Source organism: Ostrinia nubilalis, chromosome 15, assembly GCF_963855985.1.
Source record: "Ostrinia nubilalis chromosome 15, ilOstNubi1.1, whole genome shotgun sequence".
Classification (NCBI taxonomy): Eukaryota; Metazoa; Arthropoda; class Insecta; order Lepidoptera; family Crambidae; genus Ostrinia; species Ostrinia nubilalis.
Window position 1 is genome coordinate 1,603,848 of NC_087102.1, and position 12,057 is coordinate 1,615,904.

The following is a 12,057-nucleotide window of genomic DNA, read 5'->3' on the forward strand; positions in this document are numbered from 1 at the left end:
TACTTTAATTTATCATCACCTAACATGTTATTAATAGGTTTTTACAACATTGAAACAAAATGAGTAAATATTTATACGAGTATGACGATTAAGTAGCACATTGTCTCTAGAATGCAGAGAGATAATTAGAGCTTGATTTACATGATACTTTTCGAACTTTGAAGACGTCCCCTCAGAACAGAGCGTTCATAAATTCGACACAGAAATGGGGCTCAAAAGAGATAATTACGTAGTAATTCAGCGTGTCTGATGTGTTTTGAAAAAAATAATTGGAAATAAAATAAATAAAAAATATTTTAAAATATTTTTTCATAATTTTATAAAAAAAAATTTTTTTTTATTTTGCTTTATTATAAAGCCAGAAATTTTCGTTTTATTTCATTTTGTGTTTAAAATATGCATAAAACATCTATTTAATGTCCGATTAGTGTAAGTTTTTGGTTCCCACAATAACTTTCCAAGATTTTTCTAGTGGATTGTGGAGACTATTAGTTGCCAATGACAAATTATTTGTTTATGTTATGATTGATTTAAGGTGTTTCTTTACGCTAGATAGACGTTCTTTTAAAGCAATCGTATAATTCAGTGAGTCCATTAATACATTGTAAATCACAAAATTAAATTGATTTTAAATATTTACTTAAAATTTTTCAGTTTCCGTTTGGGGTAATTTTTTGCCCCAGGGTGTTCAAAGTGTAACCAAAAATAAGGATGTTACTTAAGGGTTAAAATCTTTGAAGTGGCTCGATAGGCCTTATTGTTGTGTTTCGTGATAGATATAGAAATGAAGTAAACTCGATAATTAAAAACGAAATACCACTCACTGATTAATAATGTAATTTCAGAAACTATAACACCCACAAACTTGAAAGGCAGGTAGATTCCTTAAGGGGTGTGAGACATCCGCCATCGGATTTTACGAAACACCACCCCTAAGGGGGTAAACGGGGTCCATGTGGGCGCCGCTATTTTACAATGTTTACAAATTCGAGGCGTGAAAATGCATGGTACGTGGAAAATCGAAGGTCAAGCGAGAGAAAAAACAAAAGAATTTCGATATTAGTCACTGAGAAAACAATGCAGTTTCTTGATGGCCAGTGTCGCGAAGCCAAGAAGACGACCATGCGTGGCTTGAACATACTTATTTAGAGCTGTGGTAGTATTTTCAAAGTTTTATTCAAGTCTTGTCCATATTTCTCCGGCTTTTTTACCGTATTAGAAAACTCTATCCCAATTCAAATAGATTCAAGTCTTAGGTTAATGGAATCTCAACATAACAAGTTGGTAAAAGTGTAGACTTTGTACTAAGTTAAATAAGCTTAGTTAGTTGACCTAAGTTCTTATGGAATTAGAAATTCTTTAGTTTAGTAAGTTTGATCAAAATATAGACAAAACATTAATTAAAAAGGACACGAATAATACAAACCAAATCGCATTGATAATTTTTAATGGGTGTTTTTCATTTCCTTAAAATATTGAATCATAGATTTGATCGTTAACACTGCATTAAAAGCATAAAACAACCATTTTCTTAAGTTTTTATTGCAGAAGATGCCAAATATTCTGCAAACCGGAAGATGACCTTGGATTGTCGATTTGTAGATCTCTCTTAACATTTCCGACATAATACATTATCGGTCGTGACACCGGGTCACATCGCAATCCGTTCAGCCTTGAACTAAACTGTGTCGGTTCTTGCATACATTAGGCAGTATGACATAACGCCGCGCATGATAAGTCACGAGCTATCTGTTGTTATACATTTAAACCATAAACAATATTGGTTAAGAAGTTTAAAAATATGTTTTCAGTGCTCCAATATCTACTTTCAGTCCAAAGGTAAGAGAGAGAGACTTCAGAGGTTCTGTGTTCCTATCCCATGTGAAAGAAATCATCATCGATATGACAAAATGACCCGATGGTCATTTAGTCTCCACTGCAGGAGCACAACTCTTATTTAAATCAAATCAAATATATTTATTTTGCGAACATGGGTAAACGTAGGTATTACAAGTATTTTAGTATCTCCATCTTCCACCTTTAATTTACCAGAAGCAAATACTCAAACAGATTCTAAGTACCGATCCAGTAGGAATAAAGAAAAATAAAAATAAAATAAAACTAAGACTAGGCGCAGACCATCGATTTTTAGTTGGCCGATAGTTGTGCCCGATTTTAAACTGTATGAAGAATCGGCCAAATTGAATCGGTGTAAAGTGCGCACTCCCATACATGCCCATACTGATCAACTGCCCGACTAAACTATCGGTACCTTACCTACTATGGTAAGTGATGTATAAAGGATAAACGGTGAAAAGGGAACGGGGTTTTAGTCACCTTTGGGAAGGGCGGGGTAGTTTTATTCTGCTCTGAAATTCTGAATTCCGAAACTCCACGTCCAGTTTCCTGCATCTAAGTAATTTCTAACGCATAGATTTTAAAAGCAGTGAAAACTTTTAAGCTAATGTAAAAAGTCATATTTTTTATATTACAAAAATATTTTAATAATAAAGAAAATAAAATAAATAAATAACGCTTGTGTAAAAAACAGAAATATTCCAATAAATACTTTTGGTTTCAAAATCATTTCAGTTTTCATAACCTAATTCCATAATACATAAATCGCGACCAATGGACTCGAACGGCAATGTAACAGAACTGCTAAGGCACGTCAAGTTTAACACTGGCATCTTATTCCTTTGTAATAGAGGTGGTTTTGCTACAAAAATGTATAGGCTGATGTGCTACATATTTTAGACCTTGGGCAATTTATTATGAAAAACTGAACCAAATATAAGGGAGGTAGGTGTATAAATAAATAACTGAATTGCGATAATTTCTTAGCCAATTAATTGTGTTTCAGCAATATTGTATGAAATACTTTATTTCAAATAAACATTCATATCGATTTGGTGTTTGATTATTGATATAATGAATGATCCGTGTGCAAATATATTTACACAATACGTACTAATATTTCAGTATAATATTATTTATTGTTTAAGTCATTATTGCATAAAATATTAGCAAAATTATATTGAGTTACGATTACAGGCGTCAATGTAGCAAGTTAAAAAGTTAGAAACCAGACATATTTAGGTTATAACCGACGGAAGGTGCAGCTCTCTAATTTACCAAAGGTTGAACACAGAAGATTTGACCTAGGCTGGCCCAGAAGACCATAATTTGAAAAACGTAATCTGAAAAACGTAAACGGTCGAATCACCAAAAGGTGTATCTAACAAAATGGCGATATTGAAACACACAATATTATTAAACAACGTGCATTTTATAACCTCACAAAAGATCGTAAATGAATTTGTCAGGAAGCCAGTATTGACAGTTAAAGAGCGCCCGAAATGCATTTTTCCATGCTTAAAATTTTCTGTAAATGTCGCCCCCGTGAAATTGATAAAAATCAGTTACGTCTTTTCGTCCCACAATATTTGACAATTGGTTAAGTAACGATAACCGGTGTATTTTGTATGCAGTTTGACAGCTTTTTGACGTTTTTCAAAGTTAAAGTAAGATGGTGCAACCCAGTCTAATGCTTTTTACAGCCAGATGGTAATATAAACACATGTCGGGACTTGGCCCCGGCTCTGAAGGGAATATTTAGGTTAATGTGCAATGCATTTGTGTGTCGTCACTCTGTTTGTTAAGACTGGGCAATGCAGCCTTTATGATTCTACTGTGAATTTTTTATTTAAATGATGTTTCTTTAAAATGTGTGTTCGTGGTATATCTCCTTACGGGTCAAACCAAATGATAAAAGTTGTGGAATATTTGCAGTGTAGAGTGACGATATCCAATTTCTCATAATACAGTGTGAGTCTTGATAAAGTGCACATATGAAAATATGTTAAACTAGACCTATTTTTATCGACGAAAAATGGTCATGCAGATTTTTCTCAAAATGTTACAATTTTTTATTATTTGTTACCATTTTCTGAATATTTTTTGTTTTTTTTTAGTATCGCCTGTTATTTAGCATTATTACTATTTTTATTTTATCACGATATACCTCTTAGTTTAAAAGTTATTACCTTTTCTTTATAATAAGTAATTGAAATAAAAAAAAATCTCAGATAATTTTTGCCCTTTTTTTTCGTCGATAAAAATAGTCTCTTTCACTTAATTTCATATGTGCACTTTATCAAGACTCACACTGTATAGCAAGAACATAAAATTGTTATCTACGTTTTGATAATTAGCTTGTTTTCAAAACACATCCAAACTATTGCACAACTCAAAGAAATTAACGAGTTAAACTGTCATTTACTGCTTTAATAAAAAATGGGGTTTTCAGGACTTAATTGAAGTTATTTTAGAGAAGCTGTGCCTTGGAACTGTTGCTTGATGTGAACTTGAATTAGTGCTTATGACGCTAATGAAAACTGACTTGAGACTCTACTTGAGTCAAACTTGGACACAGATGCAACAATACGACTTTAAAGACACATAATATTCTGAGCTTCAGCAAATTATAGCCACTTGGTAATGTTACCGTACAGCTACTAAATTACCTAGTTCCTTTGACTCAAGAACTCCGGAGGAGTAGGGAGCAGCCCTAGTTTTTATGAGAGCTAGCATTTAGGTTAATGAGTATTTTACGTGCAACGTGCATTGTGGAGGCGTCAATGGTAGGCGATAGTGATGTGCAGTGTCCAGTTTGAGAAGTCCGGAACTGTTGATAAACATACTGATTACACTCAGATATTTTTACAACTATGAAGTAGGTAAATACGTTTCTGTGTCACCTTTGTGCCATGATCACGGTTGAAGTACCTTCTTTCTTGTAGTTTATTTTTGCAACAATGAAGTTACTTTTTTTTTGTTTTTTTTTTTGTCATTTTTCTCTTTATTTACAATAAACAGATTTTTTTTAAACTAAGGCAAACTTAACTCTAAACAAAATAAAAATATAAACTTATTTTACTCAAAAATAAAAGTGTGTCCGTGAGGCAAAGAGGCGAGGATGCTGGCTGCATTTCCTCGCTGAATGGCAATACTAAGCCTTTGTGCAAGGAAAGAGCCAGCATTTAGATTTTCCGAAATTTTAATTAATTTAGGGGAAATGGTCCGAAACAATAATTTAGCATTCGGTCCCCAAGGTCCGAAGGTCCCGACACCAAAAGGCGCAAATATGTAATCATTAGAAAGTGACTCATATTTGCGCCGTTTGGCTAACTCAGCCGACTCCGCTGCAGCCCCAGCTTTAGCAACTGATTCCCTGAGGTGGGAAGGGGCTAAAGTATCGACACATGTAGCGTCCCAAACTAAAGCCCGTCCCCGTTCCCAGGGAACCAGAGTGAGACCATCAGGTCTCTTGCCATCATCACGGACCAATCCACGTGGTTCTAACGTGGAAGGAACGTTGATGCTGGCAAGGACTCTCCTGATGGCGTCGTTGAGAGCAGCGTGTCGGGCGAGACGACCAGCACTTTGCTGGCAACATAGACCGTGGTGACCGAATTGGTCCACCTTTTTGCCACAGGGACACGTATGGGGATCACATATTGGTGCTCCGAGGCGTAAGCCCACACACACCCGGAAAGAATCGTTGTCAAAAAATGTTCCGAGATTTTTGGAGGGAAGTGACAATGACCGGATTCCCTACAAGAAACTGCTAAGAGCCTAGCTTTGTTAGTATCACTGATAGAATTTTGAACAAGATGGTTAAAAGTCTCTTTCGCTAGTGGGGCGTCCCAGAGTTTTTGATGATGACGTTCCTTTGGGACGTCCTCACTAGGACAGAGACTTTTCCAAGATTCTTCCGCCTCACTGATTTCATCTAAAAATGTGCTGTTAAAAAAAATTTTTTTGACGAGGTGAAGAGTACTTACTGTAAGCGGACGAAAGAAAGGCGGGTAAAGCAACACTAGAAATTTTGCGTATGCCGATACCACCGAGCCGAATAGGGAGTGTGGCTTGTAACCAGGAATTATCATTGAGTTGCAAATTTAGAATTTTTTCAAGGGAAGATCTAAGGGTCGAATCTATCACATCCAAATAGTTATTTTTTTTCCAAACTGTACTTGCACGGAGAGTATATGTAAATTTAGGGACGAAAAGGCAATATTTCAAAATAGTGAAAGCAATATGAGAATTTAGATGTTCCAGCCTGGACGCCATATTTGAAAAATGGTTAATTTTTTTGTCCAAACAAGGTTTAATGCTGTCATCGAGAAGAGGAGCACCAAGGAGGCAAAGTGAGTCAGAATTTAGAATTTTAATGTTGGGGGTCAGACAGTTGAATTTATCCAAAATGTTTTGTCGAATATGTGAAGGAATATTATTGTTAATAAAAATTTCGCATTTCGAAAGGTTAAGGTCAAGTCCAATCTTTTTAAAGTTGGTCATGATCCTAACAAGATCATTGTAAACAGAATCTGCTTTGCCTCCAAGGGTACCGTCGTCAAGATACCAAACATTTAATTTCGAATTTAGATTGGAGATGATTGGGTGGAGTTGAAATACGTCATTTATCAAATTTATTTACCACGTACTTTGATTAACTACTACTCATGTTGTGAAATACAAAAAGAGATATTAGAGAAAGTAATAAAAATATCTTGTTTGAATTTTCGATCCTTTTTCCTTTACAATTAGGTACTTGGATGAGCAACAAAGTTATTAGACACTCAAAAATTTCATTAAATAAGAAAACAAAAATATCGATATTATCGATAAAAACTATCTCAAGTTCCGGACTCCGCACATCCCTAACCACTTGCAAGGCGTTACACACGAGACGCAAGTTTAATTAGTGTGAGATGTCAGGGTACATGCGATATTTGCATTCCTACGTCTTCGAATTGTCTCGGAATGGAGTAATTTCGTTCCCTCGCTCTTCTTGTAGTCTTAATTCAATATAAAGCAAACATACTGAGCTTTTTGGACGCGAAACAGAAATGAAACGTACACGAAGTAAATAAATCTTCTTTTCATCATTGATGAAAATTTTGAAACATAGTCCAAAGAAGTGTTTTGGTTTATAATGTGTAGCAAATGGCTCTATCTCCTAGCCTTGATCTAACATTTTAGATTAACATTTTAGCTTACTTTAGTTACTAGATAAAAGATATGCATTTAAAAACAGATACGTTCGTGACTCTAGATTTGAAAGTCTGCAATACCGGCTCATATCATGTCTTTAATATTCTTCTAAATTCGGCATTTATACGCTCAACCACTAATAGTCCATTAGTGCAAAAAAGTTACAAAATAAAACGCCATTGGCATTCCTGATTTTTTATGCTTTGACTTACAATCCAACATTATGCAACTGCCTTTCAAATCGTAATGCGACTTCAGCATTAATTAAAAACAAAACAACAAACGATCAACTAAAACAAAAGATTTAAAACGAATGGAATTAGAAAACACTGGCATTCCAAATCTAGATTTAAAAATAAAAAATGAGTCCGAGGCAAAACAGATAATCGCAAAACGGGAGCTAGGTACCTATTTCCTAAAGATGCAATTTTAGTTCTTACCACTTAGAATTATGGACTAAAAAGGTGTATTACGTAGTTTTTGTGACTGGCTGTACAATTTCAATGTCACGTGCTTGCGGTTTAAGAAAAAAAAAGGTATTTTTTTCATTTGCCGCCGGCGAAGGTCGGTCGGTAAGGCAAAATAGCTTTTTACATTGTTGAAAATGTTCTAGCAATATTTTAGGGTTCGCTCTACGATGAATGCGGGTTTTTGTAAAAGTGAGGCGGGCATTAAGTATTCAAGAAATCTTTCCTTGTTGAACAATATTTGAATACATTGTATTTTCCATACGAAGTACCTATAAACCGGTAAAAAGTAATAAGGGTACGCAGACACAAATGTACACGTGTGGACATTTATTTAAAATACTTACGTAAAATGAATCTTTGTATAACAAACACGAAACCCTAAAAGGGTGATGAGCCTTCGCTACTCCTTCCTAAAATAGACATCATAGAAACTAAATTGAAATATAATATTGATTAAACATATTTGTTGACAAACAAATGTTTGAGCGGAATTGTTTGGTTTACAAACACTGGGTCTAATCTTTGGCACCGATTGTTCATTGTCAGTGTGTTTATGTTTCTTGATTAAATTTTGTTTGGTGATATGTCATCACCTTTGTGATCTCATGTTTTAATTGCTTTTATGATTAATTTCGTCACAGAATAATAATAATTAATAATATCTAGAACTACACTAAATACTCGTACTATATTTAATTATTAAAACCTGTGTAATTTAAAGTTTAGTATTAAGTAATTTTCAGTTCTTATGTTTCAGTCAGTAAAATTATTTCTCTCCTCTTTTTAATATTCTCAATTTTTATACGTCATTCACGATGGACGGACGACCTAACAATGGTTATGGTAACTTTGAATACTGATGCCATGGAAAAGCCAATGAAAATGCTTTATCTACGACCCCACATCAACCGTAACACCATGAGATGTTCTTAATTTCTCACATCTTGGGCTGAGTTGCACCACCTAACTTTAACCGTAACTATAACGATAACCGGTGTTTTTTGTATGGAGTTTGAAAGATTTTTGACGTTTGTCAAAGTTAAAGTAAGATGGTGCAACCCAGCCTTACTGTCAAAATAATAATGTAAGTTACATAATATGTCACGTGAAACTATGTTACTAGCTGGGTACCTACCTTGCCAAAGATCATTTAAATCTTTTAATTAATACGTAGTTATTAAACTACATCATATTGATTACCTAATTTTAATATTTTTGAAATACCACTTCCGATAAGAATACATAATACTCACAGTAAAGAGCAAAACATACTTTTTGTACTGGTTTCTAGTTACTACTATATTGCAGGCTTGAATAAACTTCATTGGCCGTTAATTTTAATTAATTCTTTTCAAGCAAACGCAAAATAAGGTTTTGACACATTTTTGTAACATTCGATTCGTAACTCGCATACTTACTCGTAATCGTAAAGGATTCCTATACGATTGGTGCGTTTATCCGTATTCGGATAAAACACAAGGTGGACCGATGCACGATGACCCTATAAAGGTAGCAGGAAGGCGCTGGATGCAGGCCGCTACCAACCGATCATTATGGAAAACATTCGGGGAGGCCTAGTATGTTCACAGTGGACGTCCTATGACTCAAATGATGATGAATCCATATAATATTTTTTCAGCGAGATAAGTTAATGCTTTAAAATACGTCACTATCATAGACTAAATCGTCTCGGAGGAATAGAAATATACCAAAGATCTTTTGTTGAGTCAAATTTTACGAATCTAGCTCTAACATTCATTCCGAGTTATCGTGTAATATTCGAGGTACGATCGAGAAAAATACGAGTTCAGTATGTAGGTAGGTAACTGAATTTCGTTCAGGCCAAGGCTAACGTTCATACAGTCTAGCACAGATGAAGAATTTTAAACGTGACACTAAACTAAATGTTTTGTTCTCGATTTATCTACCTAAAGTGATTGAAAGGCTTTTTTATTAGTCAATTTTTATCAAAAACTTAGTTACTCTACATTAACATAAAAAATACAAACTATATGGTTTAAATACTACTTATAACTTAAAAGGTTTTTTTTTTGCAATAGTGCTGCTTCTTGGTGACCTAAGTAAAGGAATGGACATCACATAAAAACATAAATAATATCATTAAGCTTTTTAGCAACAATAAAACCAGTATCTGCGCAATTTTTTTATTTACGTAGTTTATTATACATAATATGATTTATTTAATTTATGTTCGGCACTAACTAAAGCCTATTGATAATAAATTTACTATAGTGAAAACAGTACAAGTTTTCTTTTGCTCTAAAAAATTAAAAGAAACGTTACTTGTACAATTGAGTTAGACGTCTAATTTTGAAGTCAATAAATCTAGTCTATACAATATCACAAAAAATAAGATAATATCGTATATTTCAGATATCCCTCAAAACAATAAAGATTAATTTATAGATAGGTGTCTGTTAAGTTTTATTTTTTCACGAAATAGTTTCTGAGAGATCTAGAGATAAACTACTCATCATAATTTATTGAGGAAAATTCTAAAACAACGTATAATTATTTCAGCGAATATCTGCCAATAAAAAAACAATAACAGAACGAACTCCGTTGCAACCGGTTTAATGGAGCATTTATTAATTATGTACTATGAAACAGGTGGGTTAGCACATTTTCTTTACCAACAGGAAGCTACTTCAGGAAAATAGCACTTCAATCGCTTCACGCTTCCTTTAAAATAACTCTAAAAAACTCCATTGACACCGCATTTACGAAAAAAAAACAGCTACCTTCTTTCTTTTTGTAACACAAAAACATTTTCCGACATTCAAGCGGATTAATTAAAAAATAACTAGGTATCAAAAATAAAAAAAAATACCAACCTTATTGATCTCCTTGAAAAAATCCTGGCACAAAACAAAGATAAAAAGCAAAAATCAGAAAAAGAAACACACGAATTTGAAATTCGAACACTCGCGACGTGAGCGGGAAACCGTGAAAATGGCGATCAGTCCGCGCCGTACGATCGACGCGACTCGACTGAGCTGGCCCGGCGGCGTTTGCTTGGCCGCATCTATAGCGCTATTGAAAACAATGATGATTTGTTTATACCTCCGTAATTAATACAAAGGTAATTCTTCACCTCGCTATGCAATATAATACTCTATTGCACACGCAAAAGGTGTGTTTTTATTGTTTATTTAGGTCAATTTGGTTTGGATTGTTTGCAAACGTCACCGATGCAGCCTCGACGCAAGGTCGCGAAGGTGAGAATGAGATGAGTACGGCCATTTTTATTTTCTTAACTCGTTATAAGACAACCTTTGTGTTATTTAATATTATTATGTAAAATGTTTAATAGTCCAGTAGAATTAGCTTTTAAATCGGAAATAATTCCTACAAAAGATTTTATTGTTTTAATGGCTTCATTGGTTGCCCATTAAGACTCTCCTAAGTTTTCGACTTCGACGGAGTTGTGCTTAAGTGGTGGGGGCCCCCGAAAGAGGCATTTTTTCGGTTTTCCGGTTATACCGCGTAAAGGACTTACCCTATCAAAAAGTGGTCTTCATGACGGTTGAAGGGCACTTAATCATGCATTGAATAAGACCAAATTCATATGTTTTGGACAAACCGTTCTCGCGCTAAAGTTCGGCAAAGTAGAAAATATACGTATAATTAATGACCCTCTCCACGTCCAATGGTTTGTTACCCACAGGCTTCCAAGTCTTGAAAAGGGCCACCTCAACCAGTGTAACCCTATCAAGGCTTACGAGCTTGATGCGCCTATCCTTGTTCGTCCCAGCCGTTCCTTAACTGCGGTTGCTGCACCTCTTCCTGGCACTCACCTGAACGACTCTGTGTTACCTACTGTGGCTGCCCCTCTTCCTTGTATCCTCCTGCATGACTACGTTGCCTAGCCGTATGCCTGGTCTAAGGTTCGACGCCAAAAATCAACAACAACAAGTTCATATTAAAACGCTGAAGAGTTTTTTGTTTGTTTGTTTGAACGCGCTAATCTTAAGAATTACTAGTTTGATTGAAATCATTATTTTTGTGTTGAATAGCTCATACATTGAGGAAGGCTATAGGATATATACAATCACTCTACGACTAATAGAGGCGAAGCAGTAAAGAAAAATGTTGCAAGCACGGAAAATAGTATTTAAACTATTTTCACGCGTACAAAGTTGATTTTGTGGCGTCGAACCTTGGACCAGGCATATAGCTAAGCAATGCAATCGTACAGGAGGGTACAAGGAAGAGAGGCAGCCACATTAGGTAACACAGAGTCGTTCAGGAGAGTGTCAGGAAGAGGTGCAGCAACCGCAGTTAAGGAACGGCTGGGACGAACAAGGATAAGCGAATCAAACTCGAGAGCCTTGTTAGGGTTACACTGGTTAAGGCGACCCTTTACAAGGCTTGGAAGCATGTGGGTAACAAGCCATTGGACGTGGAGAGGGTCATTAATTATACGTATATTTTCTACTTTGCCGAACTTTAGCGCGAGAACGGTTTGTCCAAAACATATGAATTTGGTCTTATTCAATGCAGGATT

General features: G+C 35.1%; 1 protein-coding gene across 1 annotated transcript in view; it reads right to left on the reverse strand.

The window, feature by feature from the left end:
- LOC135078586 (Ig-like and fibronectin type-III domain-containing protein 1) overlaps positions 1 to 10,551 on the reverse strand; it is a 221,827-nt gene extending 211,276 nt beyond the window's left edge. Inside the window, exon 1 of the mRNA XM_063973116.1 lies at positions 10,385 to 10,551. The gene's annotated coding sequence lies outside the window, so the exon portion shown is untranslated. The remainder of the gene's footprint in view (positions 1 to 10,384) is intronic.
- Positions 10,552 to 12,057: the final 1,506 nt, after the last annotated feature.